This window comes from Hipposideros armiger, unplaced genomic scaffold (assembly GCF_001890085.2).
Source record: "Hipposideros armiger isolate ML-2016 unplaced genomic scaffold, ASM189008v1 scaffold_0, whole genome shotgun sequence".
Taxonomy (NCBI): Eukaryota; Metazoa; Chordata; class Mammalia; order Chiroptera; family Hipposideridae; genus Hipposideros; species Hipposideros armiger.
Genome location: NW_017731350.1, coordinates 4,444,417 through 4,468,185, shown reverse-complemented (window position 1 = coordinate 4,468,185; position 23,769 = coordinate 4,444,417). Strand labels below are relative to the sequence as shown.

Genomic DNA, 23,769 nt, shown 5'->3' with positions numbered 1-23,769 from the left:
GAGAGAGAGAGAGAGAGAGAGAGAGAGAGAGAGAGAGAGGAAGAGAGAGAGAGACCCTGGAGATCCATTTTAGCCTTCAATCCAAGATAGCAGCATAGCAGCAAGCCCTATTCCTGGACTGTTCAGTTACATAATCCAGTAAGTTCCTGTTTTGTTTTAAGCCAGTGCTTGGATCAGATTTTTTTCTCACTCGCTACCCAAAGAGCTCTAACTTTTACATAGGTTCAGAATCTCTTATGATCAAGCCATATTCTCAGATACTGAATGTATGATAAAAATTACTATGAAATATACTTAATAGCAGATAAATGCACTTAGAACTTATGTGCAATATTTTTTACTGTCTTTTTTTCAAATAATAATGTCCACTCATCATATAATTTAGAAAAGAATTTAAATTAGTATTCCCGATATTCTATACTTAATATACTCTAGTCATTATTATGGCAATGTGCTCTGGGGACAGTAAAACTGAGCATATATACATTTGTTTCCTTTTTGAGTCTAAATTATATCTCATTATGGTGGAATTAAATAGCCTTGAACATATTTAGAAATATCGATTAATTATTGGTATACATAAGCCTATAATTTTAAAAATGGTGGTCTTCTACTGGGATGCCTGAATTTCTCTGGCTTTTTTTTTTTTTTTTGGCTCAAACAGCCATATCCTGAGAAACAGGCACAACAGGCTGACCTGGCTATGTGACCAGCTGTGTGACCACAATCTCTGTGTTTGGCTGAGAGCCACTTGTGCCCAGAGAAGAAACTGTTCACTTCAGCAAAGCTTCATTCATCAGCCAATGCCTCTGGTGACCTTTGTGCTTTCCAGCCTAGGTGTCCACATCCTTGTCAAAGGGTGAGAAACCTTTTGTAATTGGCCACGAGGATGCTCTTGCAAGACGAGTGGCCAGCCGAACAGTTCGTCTACCCTAGACACAGGCCCAGTGCATTTTCATGCTGAAGGAAATGGCGAGGCAGAGTCCACTTCTTCACGAGAGTAAAGGACGCACTGTGCTAGAAGATTCTCTTCATCACGAGTGCCTCTGTTGTGTCACCATGCCAAGGAAATCTAGGCTTTGTGTTAATAGATCATTCTTTACATGGTTCAAAAACCAAGAGGACAAACAAATGTTTGTGAAAATTTTCTTCCCATTCCTGTTCCCCAGAGGCAATCCATTTTATGCTTTTGACCTCTTTTCTTGGGGTGATTTTATGCATATTTAAGCAAATGATTGTAAATATTATCTTCCCCCTTTTACCTCAACTTAAGAGATCTTGCATTATGTACTTATGTACTTTGATTTTGGTACATAGGCGCTTCCTCATTCTTTTTCTTATAGCCTCTCAGTACAGTAGGTTCCCCCTTATCTGTGGGAGATAGGCTGCAAGACCCACAGTGGATGCCTGAAACGGTGGCTAGTACTAAGCCCTATATATACTATGCTTTTTCCTATGCATCCTATGACTTATAAATTTATAAATTAGACACAGTAAGCGATTACAACAGTAACTAGTAGTAAAATAGAACAATTTTAATATACTACAATAAAACTTTTGTGAATGTAGCATTATTAAGTAGAATAAGGGGTACTTGAACACAAGCTCCATGATACTGCAGCATATGGTCTGATAAACAAAAGGGCTACTAAGTGACTAGCAGGTGGGCCGTGTACACGGTGTGGATACTCTGGACAAAGGGAGGATTCACGTCCCAGGTGGGATGGAGTGGGACAGCATGAGATTTCATCACACTACTCAATTTAAAATGTATTAATTGGGCCGGCCGAGTGGCTCATTGGTTAAGAGCTGGCTTGGAGCGAGAGCTCTGAGCAGCAGGGCCGCTGGTTGGGATTCTACATGGGCAGGTGACGCTGCACCCTCTACAGCTAAGATGGTGAACAACAGCTCGACCTGGAGCTGGGCTGCCCTGAGTTGCCGGCAAAGGTGTAGGCTGCAGTGGGGCTGGCCGGCAGCGGGCATGAGCTTTTGTGAGACGCAGTGAGCGGCTGTCCAATGGCCGGTGAACAACTGCCTCACCAGGGAAAAGCACAATGATAATACCAACAATGGCCAGTGAAGCAACGTCCTCCACAACTAGACTGAGGAACAAAAGGACAGCAACTTATCTGTTCCCCAATGCTGTTCCCTCCTCCAATTCCCCAATAAAATCTTTTAAAAATAAGTAAAACGTATTAAATGTTTATTTCTGGAATGTTCCATTTAATATTTTCAGACCATGGTTGACCATGGGTAACTGAAACCTCATAAATTGAAACCACAGATATGGGGGACAGGGAAACTACTGTATTCCACAATTTCATAACAGCATGATTTCTCCAGTGTCCCATTGGTGGACCTTTAGGTTTCTAATCTCAGCTCCTACAAACAATGTTACAGTGAGCAACCTTGGACATACATCAGTCTGCACTTGGGTGAGGGTATGTATCTTTGGAATACATTTCTAAAAGTTAAGTTTTTGCGTTAAGGGCTTGTATGTTTGTATTTTTCTCCCCCACTTTATAAGGTTTTATTATACTTGAAAAAGTAATCCATATACATGGTTAAACAAACAAACAAACAAACAAACAAACAAAAAACCCACCATTAAGTATTATGAAAGTATATATAGTGAAAAATAGGTCTCTCCCACTGGTTGGCTTCCAGGTCCTCTCTGAGAGGCAGCCACTGTTTGTATGTATCCTTCTGGAGGTTACATGCATATACAAACTTATATGTGTGAATAAGTATATGTCATTTTTCTTTGCTTAAAGGGAATATACTACACACACCATTCTGCACCCTGCCTTTTCATTTAAAATACTTTAGAATTTATTGCCTAACACTTGGTATAAATCAATTTCATTCTTTTTACAGACAATATAGAGTTTATTGTGAGGAGACTAATATTAACTTTTTTCATTAAAAAATTAAAATATTATTTATATATAGCAAAATGTACCCTTTTTAGTATACAGTTCTACAAGTTTTGACAAACACATACCGACCTATGTAATTTTGACAGGTTTGCCAAATAGCCTTCGTGAGAAAGTTGAACAGGTATGAGCACCTGCTTTTCTACAGCCTTGCCAGTTCAGGTGTGTCATCAAACTTTTTTATTTTTACCTCTCTGTAGGTGAAAGTGGTGTTGTGTTATCATTTAAAATTTCATTTATCTTAGTATGATGAAGCTGAGCGTCTTCTCATTTCTTATAAGATCCACTTAGATTGCCTTTTCTGGGAATTATCCATACGTTGCTTTTTTTTTTACCCAGTTTTCTATTGTGGGTTAGATTTACTCATTTGTAGGGACTCTTGATATATTAGGAAATTAGTCCTTGTCTGGTATATAAATTGCAAAAAATTGGGAAACTTGAGGTTCATAGACATATCAGACAACAACTGCACCCCCTTCACAACAAATGCATAAACCTTTCTCAACCATTGGGAGAATATTGCACTACAGGGTTCCACTTCAGGAGAACTAAACTTCCAAAATGAGGTTCTGGCTAAGAAGACTGTCATGCTTTGCAAAAGAATCAGAAGTATATTGTTCTAATACAAAAATAAAACGCATATGTCTATGCAATTGATTTATATAGTCTTTGGATATCCTGCAAGGATTAAAAGTTAATGTTTTGTTATTTATAATATAGCCAACCTGGGTCTCTGATTATACATGTTAATACCCACCAGTTCATTTCAGTCACATGGAAAGATGAAAAGTTACCTATGGGTGCTTCCTGCCATATTTTCCAAGATTATTATATCATACTAAAACTAAGAATAATTTCACAGTTTTGGTGACCTATCTGCAAATGGCACGGATAATGTTCAACAGAGTTATCTATATTTCAAAATATAATGGAAAAGAATTGGGACTTAAGAAAATGAAGTCTTATTTTCACATGACCTGGAGAAATATAATGTGTTACTTGGCCCCAACTACAGAAGACAGCTTCTGAACTGAAAATGGGGGCACGGAAAACTTTCCTTGATTTATTTGGATAAATAACTTTATAAAATGGTTAAGAGAGAAACTCCAGGAGACGCGTGGTGGAAACAGTGAAGAGTGGTTCCATACTCCTTCTTACATGTGGAATGATAGACGTAAGGGTGTAATTAAGTCATCTATATGAGCTTGAACCAGGTGAGCAGCGGTCACTGGCTTTGATTTTAATTTGTGTATTGATATTAAATATTTCATATGCTCTGTCATTACATACGGCTTCCTTCAAGCGTGGATAATTGAGAGAAGTCATATATACGTGTAGCCTTTTGATTCTTTCTCTTGATGTCTGCACATGTCTTGATCAATCTCTACATTTAATGTATCTTAATAGATCTCCCTAATTATTCATGATAAGCAATAATTAGAATGAAACACATGAAAAGATTCACATACTAAATTCGGGTCTTTGAATTTTACTCTTAACGAATCCTTTTGTGTAACTGGCTCATTGAATAAGCAGGACTTGTGCATTGTGATATGGAAGCAATTTTATTATCTCCTACTCTCCTTTTAAAGCTTTCATGGGTCGGGGGAAGGCTTTGCCTTCATACCTAGGCTAAGACTCAAGCACTTCCATCACATTTCTGGTTACTCCCAGGTAATGAAAAACCTTACGGTGGCTTTAAGTCACAGACACAGCCTCAGTCTAGTCATTAAAGCTTCTCCCTTTCTTCAGCTGGGGCCAGTTGCAGGTGAGTCTGGGATCCCAGAAGGTGGGAGGAGGAAACAGCTGCTCTGCTTGCTGCTGGCTTCCCTGCCACAGCCAGCTGCTGTCTGCGAGGACCTCTGCCCGGAGCCCGGACAGAGTGGACATGGGGAAGAGTGACCTGCGAGAAAGTCCTTACTTGCTGGCACTGGCTGGCTTCCTCTTTCTGGGCCTAGCAATGTTTGAAACGCTCAGAGGCAATTTCCTGGGACCATAATACCTTCCACTCCTGGGCCTTCTTGGACAATTCCTTGGCCCTTACTTTTGGTTGGCTGCAGCCGCCCTCCTCTTGGCCTCGCTCTGGCCTGTATTTTTTACCTATGTCCCCTCACTCCAGCAAGCGGCCCTTGTGGGCAGGGTCCATTTCAAATGGCCTCTGGACAGCAGGAGAAGTCCCGGCCTGCCCCCTGAGAAGGTTTCATAGCTCCCTCCAAAGAAATCCTCCTCACAGCACCCTCCCTCTCTCCTCTCGCAACATGTTAGGGCCTTACTGTGGGTCAGTTGTCTAACCTGCTCTTGGCACCTACTTTGAAATTTCCATATGGCCTCACACCTTACTTTGGAATCTGAAATCTATCGAAACTTGGTGCATCAGTCAAACCTCCCAATTAAACACCCTGTCATGTTTATTGTCTCTTTTTTTCTGTGAAGGAAATTTTACTTTATAGAGTTATTGCTAGTGAACTTTCTTCTTGCAAGGGGGCCTCATTCAGATTGGTGAGGTGGCCTTGATCACAGCATCCCTGGGAAGACACTGGATTTCTTTATATCTGTTTATTTAAGTCTCATGTTTTTGATTAGGTAACATATACACACGGTTCAAAATTCCAAAGGCACAAAAGGGAATGTCATGGAAAGCAGGTTTTACCTTGTCTTATTACTTGGATTCCTGGTCACTCTCTCCAAAAGTAACAACTATTGTGAGTTTTGGAGTGTATTTGTAGAAGTACCTATGAAGATACAGCAGGTGTGTTTATGAACTCTCTTGTTTATAAAGGTAGCATATAACACACTTTTCTGTAACCTGCTTTTTTCATTTAAACCATCTTGGAGATCATTCCATACCAGCACATATACAGCTGCCTCTTTGTAATGGCCACATTGAATTTCCTCATATGGTTATAACATAATATACTTCACCAGTTCTATATTTATAAAAATTCAGGATTATCTTTGTTAACTGATTTAAATAATCTATTTGTGTAATGGTTTGAGCATGGGCTCTGGAGCCAGACAGCCTGTATTTATGTTTCAGCTTGATCACTTACATGCTGTGTGATCTGAGGCATGCTACTTAACTTCTCTGTGCCTCAGTGTCCTTATCGTTAAAATGGGAATAATAATAATATTTACCTCTTATAGTTGGGAGGATTAAATGAGTTAATACATGTAAAGAACTTAAAACTGTGCTTAGCACATACTAAGCACTTAATATATGTTAGTGTTTATTTTTACTGGATAAAAGTGCTCTGTGCCTTCCCACTGCTGGACCTGGATTTATAGAGGGAGGGGAACTATTGTTTCTTCCCTGTGGTGTTGGGGGAAGGACTTTGTATCTCAGATACGCTGTCTGGTATCTGCTGGTCTCAAGGGTACCTGGGTGCTCTTTGCCTCATGGTTTTCACAGCTGAAGTCTGGGATCCATGACTTGTGATCTGGTTCTCTCAGCTAGGTAGGGTCTGATGGTATTTCCTGGGCTGTTTAGCGTCCTGTGGTTCCTACTGGCCCTATAACCCACCTGAAGCCTGGCCACTTTTTCAGTTTAGCCCAGTCCCTCAGGGCAGAGCCATGCTTTTCCTACTTTGGTAATCCCCTCCAAAAAGCTTCACTCTCAGCTTTTGTCCAAAATGCTGAAAAGTTGCTGGTGCAGTAACCTTCTTAGTCCTCAGTGTTATGCTCTCTTATCTAATGAATGCACTTCTCTAAATTCCCCATCCTCTCTTGGTTGGCTGAAGGTCGTCCTATACTACTTTCTTCCAGAAAGAAACTATGTTCCCTGGCTTTGGCATGTTTGATACTTGTCTGTTGCATATACATTTAAATGATGATAGCTGGGCTGAGTATGAAATTCATGGATCACACTCTTTTCTTTATAAGAATTGCTCCACTGTTTCTTATTGTTGAATGTTACTGTGGAGAAGTCTAAAGCTTGTCTGAAACATTTTCCCTTGATAAATGAGTTGATAATTTTGCATAAATGCTCAAAGTATTTTTTTTTCCTTATCATTGAAGTCCAGTAACCTTATTGGGACATATTCTGTTGACAAGTCAAAATGTTCATTTTTATTTTGTTTTTGGTTTTTCTCAAGCCTTTCTTCTGTGTTCTTTACTTGTTTTCAACAGTGTTCATCATTTGTCACTCATACTGTGACCCTCAATTCTATGATGGTAAATGCCTTTCTCCTTCTTATTTTTTCCTGAGTTCTTCCAACTGTTTTTAAAAATTAATTTTTATGCAACATTTTATCTATGAATGTATAAAGTATACATAAGGCATAAGGACTAATCAAACAAAGATTTGACTACTAACATCTGGGTTAAAATTATGCCAACTTAAACTGACAAATTAATTCTTAAATTTATCTTGAAATTCTAAGGACCTAGAACAATCTTGAAGACGGCAATCTTGAAGAAGAGTAAAGATGGAAACTTACACTTCCAGGCATTCAATTTCTTACAAAGCTACAATAATTAAGACATTGTGGTATAAGTGCTAGGAGAGACAGAGAGATTAAGGAACAGAAACCCAGAGACAGACCACATGGTAAAGTTCCCTGATTTGTGACCAGTGTAATTCAGAGGGAAAAGATGTTATTTTGAATGACGGTGCTTGGGTAAATTAGCTACCCATATAGGGAAAAAGTGAACCCCTACCTCATTCCCCACCAACATTAATTTGAGATGGGTCATAAAACCCCTCCCGCCAAAATGGGCAAAGACTTAAACCAGTACTTCACAAAAAATAAGCACATGAAAAAGTTCTGAACATGAGTCATTAGGGAAATGTAAGTTAAAGCTACAATGAAGTGCTGCTACCAGAATGGCTACAATTAAAACAACTAACAATTCAAAGTAGAGGCTGGGACACAGAGGATGCAGTCCTGGTTTAAATTAGCACAGCCACTTTGGAAAACTTTTTAATGATTCCCAAGTAAATATATATGTTTTTTATGACCTAGAAATTCCACTCCTTTGTATATTCCCAACAGAAATGAATGTTTATATCCCTCAAGAGACATGCACAAGAGTGTTCATAGCAGCTTTTATCATAATAATTAAAAACTGGAAAAAAACTCAAATGTTAATGGACAAATAACAGCACATTCACATAGTGGAATACTATGTAATATTGAAAAAGAATGAACTGCTATTCACAACTATGTGGATGAATACAATAGACTTAAGGTGACAGAACCTAGGCAAATAAGAGTACCTGGTATATGTTTTCATTTATAGGCTGCTCAACACCAGACAAAACTAATTTATGGTGGATGATAGTGGTCAAAGTAGCAGTTACCTTTGACTGGGAGTGGGCAAGAAGGAGCCTTCTTGGGTGTTGGTAATGTTCCATATCTGTATCAGAATGGTGGTTACCTGGGTATACGTAGTTAACTTTAAAAAAAAAAAGGCTTTATTGGGGAATTGGGGAAGGGGAACAGCCAGGTTGTTATCCTTCAGTCTTAGTTGTGGAGGGCGCAGCTAGTTCAGCTCCAAGCCCAGTAGTCATCCGGCCGCCTGTCGGCAGCTCACGGCCACTCAGCTCAATGTGCTGTGCTCAATCTTAGTTGTGGGGTGCACAGCCCACCATCCCATGCGGGAGTCGAACCAGCAACCTTGTTGCTAAGAGCACACGCGCTAACCTCTGAGCCATCCAGGCACCCATTGGCAGCTCAGCTTGGGCGCAGCTCACTGGCCCACGTGGGAATCGAACCGGTGACCCTGTTGCTCAGAGCTCGCGCTCTCAACCAACTGAGCCACTCGGCCGGCCCCATAGTTACCTTTTAAAAACTCATCAAGCTGTACATCTAAGACTTTGTGTATACCTCAAAGAGAAGAATGTAATGCTAACTCGATTTTAAACTTCAGTTGTCATTTTCTCCTTGAACCCTTGTACCTCTGTTTTGAGCACCTGTTATAGACAGGTTATTTTTTTCTAGAGGTTATTTTTTCTTTAGTTCCTAGAGTTTATGGAGATTTATTTGGTAAGAATTTTTACCGGCTTTGTGGCATGGTTTTTCTGCTGTAGTTCTTTATCTGCCAATCATTTTCCCTGTGGGTTTCCTCCTTTTTTCTCGTATTTTGTAAAGATTTGTGCTATTTCCCTTCTGATTATTTCTCACCTTTAAGTGAGGGCATTTTTTTCCTGCAGGGCTGACCCACTGTACATTTTCAAGGGGCACCATCCAAACTGTATTCTCTCCAGGGAGGCGCCGTTCACACAGAATGCAATATGAATAGTGCCTCCTGGAGACTCTGCTGCCTAGACAACCTGTTTGCTGAAATACCTGTGGGGGAGGGACCAGAGCAGTGTGCCCCCATGATCCCAGCAGGGCCTGCATGTGTGCTTCTGTAAGCTGGTGAAACCTATCCTCCCCTTCAGAGAAAAAGGTTAGCAACTGCAGGGTCATTACTGACAGCTGTGCCTTTATCCTGAGTCGCTAGGCCAAGATGGTGGGTCTGCAACCTACTGTCCTCACCAACCACCCCTGCTCCTCTAGGGTCTCAAATGGGCTCTAAGAAACTCCCACCGCTGGCCTGCACAAAGTCTTGTTATGAGCAAGGTCTTGTTGGTTTTGCACCTCAGGTATCCACTAATGTTGGAACATTCTGAGACCTGCCAGCTCTGTCTGCAATATACAATCTCTCTGCCTGGGTCTCCTTGCTCACAGGGTGGGTTATCGCCACAGAAAACAGCCTTCCTTTGTTTATATCAAGGTTCAGGGTTAAGATGGCTTAGCCATTTCATTGAAGATAACGTTCCTTATTCTCTTTGTCATTTTCAGGTGATTTAAAATATTTTGCTCTCACAAACAGTGCTGCAATTATACATACCTCAGTTTGTTATACAAGTATATCTGCAGCATAAATCCCTAAAATTAGAATACTGCTTTTAAAAGTATGAGTGTTTATCATTTGAACTGATTTTATCAAATTGCCCTTCCTCGGCATTATACCAATTTATGCTCCCGTCAATAAGTATGCCCATTTCCTCAGACCCTTGTCCATACCACAGACTATCATACATTGTGGTCTATGCCATTCCGAGAGGTGAAAAATGGAGTCTCAGTGTATTTTAAAAGAAAATTTTCTCCTTCTGTATGTTTAAGATTTAATAAGTACTTTGTAATATAAGTTGCAAACATTTCCCCAGTTTGTCATGTCTTTTGATTTGTTTATAGTAATTATTGTTCTACTGAGGTTTTTTTTTTTATTCATGAAGTTGCAGTTATGGATCTCTTCTTTGATGACTTCTGGAATTTTTTATATCCTGAGCAATGATCTTTACTGTAATGCAAGGTGAGTCCCTTTGTTATAACCACCTACTGAGAAACAGAGCTCAGAATGAATTTCTAAACTCCACGCAGTATGGCTCAAGGATCAGATTGTACTGGAGAAACCTACAAACCAGGGGTCAGCAAGAAGAGAAAATATGAGTGGTCCTCTGTCTTCTCATCATCGCACTGAGAAAAGTACCAGGGCCTGGGTAGTTGGCTGGACACAGAGTGGGTCTGAGTTTCAATGACAGGATCCTCCACCCTCTTTCACTGCTCTTCCTTCTTACAGGGCAAGCATGAAAACTATGTTGTCTGTGGGAGGCTAATCAGACCACTGGGCACCAACAAATCTAGACTTGGCAGTTAGGATTATAACTACAATATTTACAGGAATTACCTAGGAAAGTTATCCAACTTGGGAACTTCGGGGCCAGAGTGAAGTTGTATAATAAAAATTGAGGAGGATAAATATGCTGATTTCCTAAGCTTCTATCCCCAGGGGGGTCAAAAGATTTCATTTAAAGCTGATCAATCAGATAAAGAGGTACAACATGATAAACAGTACAAAGGAAGATCCTAAGACTGACACTGTAATCAGCTAAAATTGGGTCAGGTTCGTGGTTTCAACAATAAAATCCATACTAACTCGTTTAGGCAGAAGGAGATTTATTAGGTAGCTCATATACGCATTGGAAAGGCTGGAAGAGCAGGCTGTAGGCTACGCATCCAGTAACAACTCTCAGAATCCCACTGCAGAACTGGCCTGGTGAGAGAGTTACTGCCACTGCCAGCGCTGCCCAGGAACATGATTCCCGAAAACAGGAGATGCTGCCTCCTGCGGCAGTAATGTCCTCTAAACCTCCCTCCTGTTCATGTCCCCCAAAGCCACCCACATGTGAAGCAGCTAAATGTGCCAGGCAGTGTGCTGACTGCCAGCAGATACAAAGTCAAAACAGGAAGATGGAAAGAAATCTCATCACCTTCATGTTGCTGAAAGTCAAATCCTGGTTTGGGGCCAGGGAGAAAACAAGATGGAAGACGCAAGTAAGAATTTATCTGCTTAGGGAAGCTGAGTGGCAGGAGAACCCAGAATGATGGAGGGAAGTGTTTTGGCTAGAGGCTCTTATCACTGAGCAGGATGCCAGGAGGCCCTGGGAACTTCAGGAAAGAGGTTCTAGGGTTTTGGATTATGCTGTCTAATATAGTAACTACTAGCCCCATACAGCTGTTGAGCATTTGAAATGCAGCTAGTGCTTATACTAAAATAATATTTTGAATATATTGGGTTAAAGAAAATATATTAAAATTAACTTTATGGGTTACTTTTTTATGTTTTTAATGTGCTATTGGAGAATTTAAATTACATATGTGGCTTACATTATATTTCCTTTGGACAGTGCCGAACTAGGCAATCAAGAGAAGGATCAGTGGGACAGAAAGCTTTTCATCTCGTCTTTCCCTCTCTTTGGCCCTTTTTTGCCCCCTTCTCTCCTTTTAGAACTAATTTAAGAATCAGAAGTAGTCCTCTCCCTGTCACCCTCTTTACTTTAGGTCACCCTAGTGTTGAGCCCCCACTCCCTTTCACATGCGGGCTTCTTTACAAAGCATACAAGCATAGGCTCCCTCTTCTTGTCTCAGCTTACATGTAAAGCACATGTTGGCTCAGGTTGACAGCAAATATGTCTGAAGGAAAAGCTCTAAGAAGTTTCATAGTTTACTTTCAAACTCAGAGCTTTGCAGACACTGAGAGTAGAAGCAGCAATTCATTCATTCATTCATTCATTCATTCATTCATTCATTCATTCAACAAATATTTACAAATTGCCTCCTGGGTGCCAGGAAGTTGTTTTAGATACTAGGGAGCCATACACAAAAGCACACTGTCACTGCTGTTATGGAGTTTATATTCTAGTGTGTAATGGTTTTTGAAGTGATAGAAAGTCAAGATTTGGAGATCTGCATTATTGCCTTGACATGTTTACAATGTTAGTTCTCTTGTTTCCTCAGGGGATGTGTGGGATAACGGTGGGAGTGAGAAATTGTTGCTTGAGACCACAAAACAAAACTGTCTTTCCAAAACAACATATTTGTTTAAACAGTGACTGCGAACCCAATAGCTTTCAGGGACAGGGAGGTAACTGCAACGAGTTAAGAGGACTGTGAAATAATTTGGAGTGTGGGAAGCTGGGGCTTACTAGACTTCATGCCTCTCCTAGGACATTCAAACAAACCAACAAAACCAGCATGTTGGAGCTAAAACAAAAGCACAAGTTTGCAAATTAAATTTGGCCCTGGGCCCCTAGAGCCTTAACAATTACCTTGGGCTAAGAGGCCCAGTAGAAATCAGTCAGGGCCCGCGGCGTTCATCTTACATTACCCATATGTTCACCTGTCCCAGGCTTCAGTGGTCTTCTTCTTTTGAAGGAACTAGGAGAACCGTTTTCGGAGGGCAAGAGTGCCCACATACGGAGCAGACATGTATCAGGTGCAGATTCTATCTCAGAATCAAAAGGGAAACATTAAGAATATCTTTTCCTGGGTCCTCCCCAACTTGTAACTTGCCTTTAGGGAATTAATTTGATTGGAAGACTAGTGTCCATGTAAGTATTTGAAATCATTGCTTACTTAAAATAGATTCAAATATTTTTTTTGACATGTGGGACAGCTTTTTTTTTTTTTTGGTAGCGTTCTCTTTAATGGAGAAAAAGAAGTTTATGATAACTATACACTTATTAGGCAATTACTGAAATGGATAATTACAGTTTAAGTTTAAGAGATAACAGTTATAAAGGGATATCTTCATCCTAATGCATCTTTTTAGTTACCCTTTATTAGTCTTGATATTGCTCCTTGAACATCAAGAGCATAAATTAATTTTTGTTATTTCTACTATTATCTACTACTTTCTTACCTAACTCGATACCCGTCAAGTAAAAGTTCATTGTTGATGTCATCCCCTTTCACACAGACTCGCTGCTGCGTTCTCCCTTTCCAAGTCTGCACACCATGTTCAGGCTCTCTACGGGGAGATTATTTTTAGTCCTCAGATTCCTAAACATGTTGGTGATGAATTTCTGCTAGAGATTTTTTTTTTTGCATTTAAGACATCAAATCACAGCATGGTTTTCATCTGGGAAACACATGTCTAGGAAAGTAATTATTTCAAACCCAAGGGCATAACTGACTACAGCTAAAGTGGATCCAATTTATGGGTCTGCCACGCTTGCTCTGTGCTACACACTGGGCACTGGCCACTAGCTTTGTAACTGTCTTCAGAAATGACAGGGATATTTGGGACCTGAAGTTTGAGGGAGTTTGTAACCTCTGGAAATGGAGAACAGGGACCAGGGAAAATGATCAATTTTGAGGGGTCCTGAGGCCATGAAATACAGATGCAAGAAAACAGAACCACAGAAAGTTTTCGAAGATCTGCTACTTGTATTATTGTTGACTGTGTTATGAAAGGAAATTAGATTGTAAGTTCCTTCAGATAAAGGAAGGAACTTATTCCTAATGTATACCTGCTCGGTACAGGTGCTTTGATGATCAAAGGAAAAACCTTGACCTCATGAAGAAAAAAAGTAGTGTTTCCTGTAGCTGCCATTCAATAAATAATCGTTGAATGAGAGGCAGTGAATGATAATTATACCCCCTAAGGACTAATTCAGTTAAACATTGCGTCTGTGCTTCTGCACATCCGTGTGGGTAAGGGTAGGCTCCCTCAGAAAGGCATTTTCCCAATGGAAAAGGCCTCAGAACTGAACTAGAAAACTTGGCTCCAATCCTGAGGCTTCCTATCTGTTTGACCTTGACTACATCACCATAAGTCTCTGAGACTCATTGTATCCTGTATAAATCATTTAGGAAAATAGAGTGGGCATGTGGACTGGCACCTGCACTCAGGAGAGCAATCAGCCTCACCAAGGGACGGTGAGCAAGAAGAATCCTCCTGGTCCTGTAATCTCCCAGAGATGCTCGCCTCAGCCCACAGGCACCTTTGGCAGGGGGTCGCTGCATCCAGAGCGTGCAGCAATCCAGTTTCCATCTCTAGGGGAATGGGTGAGTCAAATATGAAGGGTCTTTATCACAAAATGCTCTGCGGCAGTTGGGAGTGATGAAATAGAGATATACGGAGCAACACAGAGAGACTTTTAAAAATAGCCTTCAGTAAATAAATAAGACATAATGTCATTGAACAATTCCATGTTGGCTAATTAAAATCACATTCATGGAAAATAGCCCATGGATTTATTGAAGATACATACCCATCTGAGGACATATTCCGAAAATAGTAGAAGAGACACCTATGGAGTGGGGATTGGGAAAAGCATAAAACAACAACATAAAATAAGTGAGGGGGCTTATCCAAAACCAACGATGAGACTGTGGCATAATCTCCTCCAGTCTAATGAGAAACAGCAAAAACTGCCATTCTTCACCCCCGTAGCTGGAATGGTTCTGCTCACCCTGCTGCTGTCATGCAATTTCTTTCTTTCAAACTGATCTCAGGAGCACATGGCTTTTCCTATATTAATACTCCATTCAGTGATACAATTGATAATGCTTAGAATTCACATATGCAAATATCCTTTGTTCCTTAGATTTTCCTAGTCAAATTAAGTATTAGATGTGACTATAAAGTAATGAGTCTTTAAATTTGATCCACATGAATGTTATTTCTTCAAAAGTAGTCATAGATTCCAGCAGTTCTGCCAATGCTTGAAATGTTTTTAGAACTTTGTGTGTGTGTGTGTGTGTGTGTGTGTGTGTGTGCACGTGCATGCCCATGCACATGTGTGCACAGATGCAGTTAAGGATTGGCCAAACTATATTATTTTAAAATCTAGCCTTGGTTACCTGGTCTCGCCCACCTCTCCACCCTCACCCCAGTCTAGTCTCCCCACCGTGCCCACACTCTTCTGGGCACACACACCTTCTTTTAGTATCTGCAGCACTTGAAACTCATTCTTCCTTGGGGCCTTTGCAATAGCTATGTCCCTTGTCTAAGATGCTTATCCTTCAGATCTTCCTTCTCAGGGTGGGCTCTTTGGGTTGGTCAGGTCTTGCTTAAATGTCACGTCTTCAGAGAAACTCTCTCTGGATCACTCCACTAAAGAACCATTTAATAACTTGCTCTCCCATCACCCAGCTTTAATTCTTTCCATTGCCACTGCTGTCAGATGCTTGTTTACTTATCGACGGTATCCCCAACTTGAATAAAAGTTACATAACCTCGATGCCTAGAAAGGTGCCTGCCATATGGCGGGTGCTCAGAGTGTGTGTTGAATAAATTGAAGACTATGATTAACTTAGTTCTCTTGTCCCTGAGGTCCAAAAAGCAAGTGACATAAATACAAGGGGTTATTGTAGATTCTTCCCTCCTTGTTAATTTGTTTATTCTTTTTTTATATCACTTCACAATTTACTTCATATCACATATGCCTATTTATAACTGTATCTATTTCTCCTAGTAAGCTGTGGACTTCTGGAAAGAATGAACTATTTACTGCATATTTCTAATTTTTATATTCCCTTAGAGGACTTAGCATCAACTTTGACATTCTGAGTACGAGATATAGATTGTTATCACACTGAACAAAATCTGAATGGTATAAACAACTGTGTGTGTGTGTGTGTGTGTGTGTGTGTGTGTGTGTGTTAGAGAGAGAGTGAGTGAGAGACGGAGAGATAGAGAAAACACAATTGTATGGGCCCGTTTGGGTACATTTTGTGCCAATGATTTTTAGACTGATTTTGAGTGTCTGCTTACATTTAGAAAGTGCAAATTTGGACAGAGATCAAATTTCTGGACCATGTTGTCATACAGCCTAAATTCTGTAGGACATAAAACAAAATGGAAAATGGACAAATGGAAATAAGGTCATGCACTAAAGATGGTACATACCCAATTTACATAGTACTCTGCTCTTTTCTACATAAAAGCAAGGCATAAAGGAGTTAAACGGGGATAAGGTCTCCAAATTGCATGCCCTTTCTACTGTACTATCCTGCCTACCATGCTTCTCCTTAAAGGGGACCAGAGACATTTGCTCCTGAAATAAATATTACCCCAGTACTTAACTGGATTAAAAGGGGTGCAGAGACTGTGAGCAGCCTGAGGACTGACCCTGTGTCCTGCTAATTGTTCTCTGCAGCGACTAGCACAGAGCATACCACATAGGGGACACTTCACAAAAGCCTGGTTAATGATGGATTAAATGAAAAATGGACAAATTAAAACTAATGAGATTGATTTTTTTTATATGACTCATACATTGGCTCAGAAGCTATTGGCTCAGGAAGAACTCACTTGAAGGGTTCCAAAAATGTGGCATCGTTGACCTAAGTGTGAGATCTCCCTAGAACACATATTTAGCTGGAGAAGTGGCATTGCTATCCATCAAGTCACCATCTTCCAGTGTCTCAGGCTAGAAGCTTTAGAAGCTTCTGTGAGTCATCCACCTTACTTCCGTTCCACATCTAAGCGGTCATTAAGTCCTGCCAGACTTACCTCAGACTTATCCTCAGCCCCCATTGCCTTATTGCCTAATTTCTAGATAACAGCCTCTTAACTGGGATCTGGCCACCAGTGTCCCTCCCCTTTGCAATCCTCCCTCAGCTCACCAAACTTATCCTCTTATAACTAGTGTATTAAACAAGCTGGACTTGGGAGGATTCAAGCAGAAATAACTTTGTTCTGGCCCTTAAGAGCTGCTCTCTCAAATCTTTCTCCCCACCTGTGGTTTTCTGGTATTAAAAAGTGCAGTCCAATCTATTATGAAAACTTCAATTTCTTATCTAAGTTCTCCCTTCCACTAGTGTGGGTCACTAGTGCAAACATGGTGAAGCGGGGGTTCATAGTCAGCTCTTCTCTCTTTGTTTCACCTCCTCGTGTCCTAGAGGGGCTCAGGAGACAAGGAGGGATTAGAGAAAAAGAGACAAGGTCTGCAGTGGTCCTTGCAGTTTTAATCACAGAGCCCTCTGGGAGTGGCTTTGGGTGATCTACTGGGTGATTCTCTAATGGGTACTTCTGAGGATTTGTTTAGAAATCCTTCCTCCCCTGGATATAGACCATAGCATCGCTTGGACAATGCCCACTTCAGCTAGGCTCTCAGAATTTCCCTCTTATCACCTGGATCCCAGCAGATCACCCCCTACAGTGTCTCCTATGTTGAAGTCATCTAGAAGGGCCTCTTAGAGTCTGTAAGATAACACATGTCCAACTCTCTTCCTTATGTTCCCATGGCACAAACTTCTCTATTGTCTCTGCAAGTGCAGCTCATTTCTTCTGGGACCCACTGACTTTGCTCTGCTGCCCGAGGCACCATCAGCCAGCCTTTCACTAAAAGGCGTTTTTCCGGTGGAAGCAGAAGGCAGCCTCTAGGTCCCCGCTCTTAGCCTTTTCTTGCAAAGCCTGGAGGTGTGTGAAGGTCAAATCATGGCAGAGCCAGCTCCAGGCCACTCTCTTTGCGAGTCCTGCCTAGACAGCCTTGTATCTCACTTAGGCTGTGTATGAGTAGGGGAGACATAAACCTATTGTTCTCAGCTTTGGAGCCTTAGCCAAAACCCTGAGAAAGGAAGAGGCCTATTTCAACATGCTGTTACATTCCTTTAAAAACATCAGACACTGTTTTGTTTTGTTTTAATTAGCTGTTCTAGGCTTACAATGTTTGAGTTTGAAGTCCCAGAAAAGACATTTTTGCAAGCTAACAAGGGGAATCACTGAAACCCCATTGTTTTGCAAATGAGAAACCCAAGTGCAGGAAAGTGGATTGATTGGCTTATGGAAGATCACAGAGCTAGTCATGACTGACCAGGGCTTGAACCTAACTTAGATGTTTGGCCTCCAAGTCTTACGCCCTCTCTACCATACTGTCCTGTCTAACGTGCTTCCCCTTAAAGAGGACCAGAGACATTTGCTCCTGTCATAAAGCTGCCCATCTGTAAGAGTCAAATGATGATAACATGTATTTTAAGAAGAAGTCGATGAACTGGATGCCTTGATTATGGATGATTTTAGTTTTTTTGGCTTACCTCTAGTTTCTAAATTTCTTATAATAATCATATTTCTTTTGCTGGAAACAAAACATGTAAAATTATTATTTTTAAGTATCAGTCTCTATTATAGGAAATAATTCCACATGAATAAAAACAAAGTTGCATTTATACAGTTTTGGTAGGTCCATTGGAGTAGAATAATAACAGCTGAATTTCCGTCCTGGAGTACTTACCTGTATAACCTTAACTGTTCTTCACTCGACCTCTTTGGGAATCATTGGCTCAAATGTAGTGTGTTGAGCCTGGGTTATATAAAATCAGATCTTTTTCAGTTCTGAAAATGAAAATTATTTCTTAAAAGCCTTGTGAGGAGCAAGTATGAACATTTATTTGAAAAGTCTCAAACTAGAAAGCTCCATGTAAATGGATGGCAATAAAAGACCATGATCTCTCATTATTCCCTAACATGGGCCTTCTAATCAAATGAGATCAGCCTTGTGAATTTATCCAGGTAAGGCACTTTTGCCTCTGGGTGTTATTTACTCTCAGGTCTCCACTTATCTTCCAGCCCATCTCCTCCGTGAAATCTCCCTGGCCATGTCGGCCCTCACTTGCCACCCCTTCCAGTTCCTACGGACTCTGAGCATGCGCTGCCCCATTTAGCTAGCCATCTGATGCTCCTCTGGGTTGCACTTCGTGATCCCTTGTGTAGCAGAATTTCTTCTCCAGTACGTTGCCTGCAGACAGCAGCTGTGCTCACTGCCCCTGTTAGTGACAGGTGTCTATTAGAAGGAGGAAGGTCTGAAAGGTCCAATTAGAGCCTCAAGCTATGTGAGTCCCCCGGAGCAGAGTGCCCTCATAGGCAATTTGGGTCTAGAAGAAAATGAAATCGATCCCTTTTCCTCCAGCTCTCTTTGGGTCCTTCCCTCCCCAGCTATGGACAAGGTTGGCTCGAGGCTGCTTTCTGCTGCTGTCACTTCCTGGAATTGGACCCGCAGTTTGGACCTCTTCTGGAAAAGGGACCATGAATCTCACCTTACACTGCTGGCTGCAGGCAACCTTCCTTGGGCCAGGCGGAGAAAGTGGAGTCAGCCAGAGCACTGAACTAGCTGGGGTGTGCTGTGGGCCTCTTGGCCGAGGAGGCCCAAATACTCATGGTCAGCTCCGCTGATTTCCACTCTCTCCGGGGGCCTGGGGAGACGGAGGAAGAGCTTCCTCTAACTGCTCTACTTGGTCGGCCCCTTCCTTTCCTCTCCTACGCTCTTCTTCTCCCCTTCCTGCCACCCCCTCCTGCTCTGCTCCCTAACCACTGTCCCTCTGGGCTTCTTTCTGACTTTCAGCTTTAATTCACTCACCTTTGTTATCTCCTCTTCTTCCCCACCCAGGCCCAGCTCTCACGCTCTGTGTCTACCTGTTTCTGATTATTTCCACTGTCTTCTCTGCCCACAGAGTGGGGGAGGTGATCACTCATATACCAGGTGGGGAACTAGGCCATTTCCATACATTTTTCTCATTGTAAGAGCTAATCCCTGTTCTCATTTTAAGAAGGGGGAAACCAAACAATTGTTCCCCATCAGGCTCCACCTCCGAAGCTGGTCCAGGGTCCCGACAGGCGTCGTCTCATACCCTGTCCCACAGAACTGGCCCAGAGTGGTAATGGCACCGTACCGGCTGAGATGTTAGAGAAGTAGTCAAAGCCTCCTAAGTAGGCCACATATGCTCGCTGCACAGTTCTGAGCTCTCTGATAAGCCCTTCCGAGCACACTGCTTCAAGTCACACATCTAAAGTGAAATGTGGGTGTTTTAATCACTGAAGAGAATCCTTAATACTGCTCCTTCAGCACATAGCTGCCTCTCCCGCGCCAGGAACCGCAGGGAGCCGATTACTTCCCATCCTGAACTGGTTCCAGAAGCATTAGGTGATGCTTAGTACAATTTTCAGTTGTTATCATATGAGGCCCTTAGAGACGCTTCTCAATTCTAGCAATTAGCCACACAGGGGTCAACCAAGTGTTCTCAGCTCTAATTAACAGCTGTGTTGAATCTGGGACACATACAATTCCTTTGGGCATATGCTCTTCAAACAGAAACAAAACCAGAATATCAAGCTCTCTCCTCCTGATCGGAGGCTATGAAGTCTGAAAATGATTGCTGAGGGCATTCTTAATAAAAATTCCGGGAAGCTGAGTGGCTTCTGGGCTGAACATATGAATTGAAAGGTAAAAATATCATCGCAGCGCTGCCATGAAATTATCCAGTAGGGCTCAGGAGGCCCCAGAGAGTGCCAGGGGAATTAGGTGCCTCCCAGATGCACACCCAGAGCCCAGCTACACCCAGCAGGCTACATGATATCATCCACATGAATCAAAGGCTTGCTCTCTGGCTTCAGAAGGAAAAGGAAAAGGAACAGGATACTTGGTGTTGGGAGTCCTGCCCCAAGCGGGAACTATGCTGATGCCGCTCAAGTTGTTCTCTGGGTATTCTGGCGCCTTGCCCTGCCTGACAGCTGCAGGAGCTCTGTAAGAAATCTGAGGGAGAATTTCCTTTGCAGCCATGACTGGGAGCCCAGGATCAAGAGCTCTGTGAACAGAAAAGACATTATTACCCTTCAAATATCCCAAGTCATCTATTAGGGTCAACGAGCAGCCAGCAAAAAGCAGGACAGCTGGCTGTCCGGCCCTCAATGGAGAAAATCTATTCCACTGGGAACCAGACTGTTGAATTCTTCTTCACTGAGAACAAATGCAGAGACATTTAAAAATAAGTATATTTTAACATTGGAATGTTTCAAATGAATAGACGTGTATAGAATATTACCTAGGATCCCAGATAAGTAAACATTAACTTTGTGCCATATTTACTTGACATCTTTTTCTAAATAATGTACATGTACATTTGAACCTTCCCTTGCTTTTCCTGGTCTCACCCCTCCCCACTAGCATCCTGGGGTTGATATCTTCCTGTAGATCCACATCCAAGGGGGCATATTCTTCCTACATATGGGTGTATCCATAAGCAACAATATCCTTCTCTCTGTTTTCGAAATGTATGTAAGTGGTATATCTGTACTTCTCCTTTTGCAACATTTAAAAATTTCTCCCATATTTCGGAATCATCCACATTAATACATGTAAATCTAGGTCATTCATTTTAACTTCAGACAGGTATCTTATTATATATGACTATATCAAAATATGTTTATCCATTCCCTTATTAATAGACATTAAGGAATTTAATTTTTTTTGAATCACAAACGTTGCTGAAATGAAGCCTTGTATGTGTCTCATGGGGAACATATGGGAGATTTTTTTTTTCTAGGACAGTTTCTCAAAGTTTTGCTCGAGAGATCCCCTTTTTATCCTGTTAAAATTATTAAGGACCCCAAATAACTTCTGTTTATGTGGATTATATTTACCAATATTTATGGTGTTTGAAATTAAAACAGAAATTTAAAAAATATTTACTAGTCATCTAAAAATAACAATAATAATTTTTATTATTTTACATTTTTACATAATACATTTTATAATACATTTTAACATAAATCACATGTTTTTAATAAGAAAACCATATTTTACTAAACAAAAGATATTAATGAGAAGGTCATTGTTTTGCATTTTTACAAATCTCTTTAATGCCTGGCTTAATAGAAGTCAGCTGAATTTTTACATCTGCTCCTACATTCAATCTGTTGCAATATGTTGTCTTGGTTAAAGTATATGAAGAAAACCAGGCGTCACATAGATATGTGGTTACAAAAGGGAGGAGTATTTAAATAATCTTCTTAAATAATTTTGGAGATTCTTCATCAAAGATACTAAATCAAAAGTTAGCGAGTAATAGTTTCTTAAAGGTTAGTTGCAAGTGGGATCTGAAATCATATCAATGAACTCACATTCTTTTACACTCAAACCCATCGATATTTCTTGGTCATTTGGAAACATTGGTTCACTGCATTATATGTGTCTTACAAATGTTGACAGATTTTATTATGCAATATCAAAAAAGCTCATCTATTTATATCACCACTGATTCAATCATAAAAGTATTTTTTTTAATTGGGAAACTGTCAAGGTCATGGCAGTAGACCCAAGTTTTCCAAAATTCTAACTTGTGCTTGAAAGCTCAAAATTTATCACTGGCAACAGATGTAGTCAGTCAGTTGCTTTCCTTGAAGTGACAGGCACACTTTGTTCATTTGTGAGAAAACGCCTGCCAAAATCCCAAGTCTGAATAACCATAGTTTTTGTCAGCCTTTCTTTCAAGTAGAAATGATGTTTCATGAAAAAAAGCAACCAGCTCAGCTTCGAGTTCAACAAAATGCACAAGTGTTTTTTTCTTGAGAGACCCATCATACCTTGGTGTGCATCTAGAAGTGCTTTATGTATATTTTCCATTTCGTTATACAGAATATTCATATTAAAAAGACATGTACTGTAGAGTTGAGATTTAAAAAAATAGATGAATAATTTTCACCGCTTTACTTCATCAAAGTAAAACTGGGTGATGATGATTTTACTTCAAGTGCCTGACTGTGAAGACTACAATGACGGCAAAAACAGTTTGGTACCACAGCCTCAATTTGTGCTAAATCACTCACAGGTTTGCCCACAATTGCTTTTGTACCATCAGTGCAAATAACCCATTAAAAAAGGCAAAGAGTACAGAACATACATCTAAGAGTGGAATTGCTGGGGCCTAAGATATGGAAGTGTTCGATTCTATTAGATAATACTAAATTGTTCTTCAAAAAGGTTTGCTCTTTCAGACACCTACCAGCAGGTATGAGAGTTCCTACTTCCCTACCCAGTCAACAGGGAGCTTGTCTTTAACTGTGATTATGGTGTCTTAGTACAAACATTTTAAATTCTATTTTGAAATATGCCCAGAGCATTCTGTTCTTAACAAGGCTCGCCCTTACGAGAAACTTATTTTACTACAGCCTAACTGACTGGGGTTTTACCAGAGACTAACCGACATGAAGGAAAGGAAATACCCAACTCCAGCTCCCTCTAACCTTTCTGTCTTACCAAAGGGGGAAACCAAAACCAAACCAAACCGAGGAGCACTTGTGAAGGTCACGGTCCAGGGGCATAGGCTCACTAAAAGTCTGGTTTTATGTTTTTTCAAGTGTTCATATAAAATACTCCCCCAACCCTTGACCCATATCCATAAGGCTTCTGTATAATAACAGGGGAATACAGCCGAAGAATTATCTGACTCCGATGTTATTTCAGAAGAAGTTTCCAGAGAAACCTAAAGACAACAAGACAGACAGAAATAAGGACACCAGAAGAAATTTTAGCCCCTGACACCTACGGCCATTCAAACAGTAAATACAGCGTAACCCCTAGCCAAATAAATATAAAACTGCACACTGAACGTTTATTTACCCAATTCCTTTTATTCGTAGATGAAGTCTGGCTTTTAACAAAAGCATACAAGGCATACTAAGAGACAAAAAACACAGTTTGAAGAGACAGAGCAAACATCAGAGCCAGACTCAGCTACGGCAGAGATGTTGGCATTATCACACTGAAATTTGAAACAACTACAGT

At 40.8% G+C, this 23,769-nt stretch overlaps 1 protein-coding gene across 1 annotated transcript in view; it reads left to right on the top strand.

Moving 5' to 3' along the window:
• LOC109391531 (serine/arginine repetitive matrix protein 1-like) overlaps window positions 1–23,769 on the top strand; it is a 120,742-nt gene that overhangs the window by 63,149 nt on the left and 33,824 nt on the right. The gene's annotated exons all lie outside the window — the stretch shown is intronic.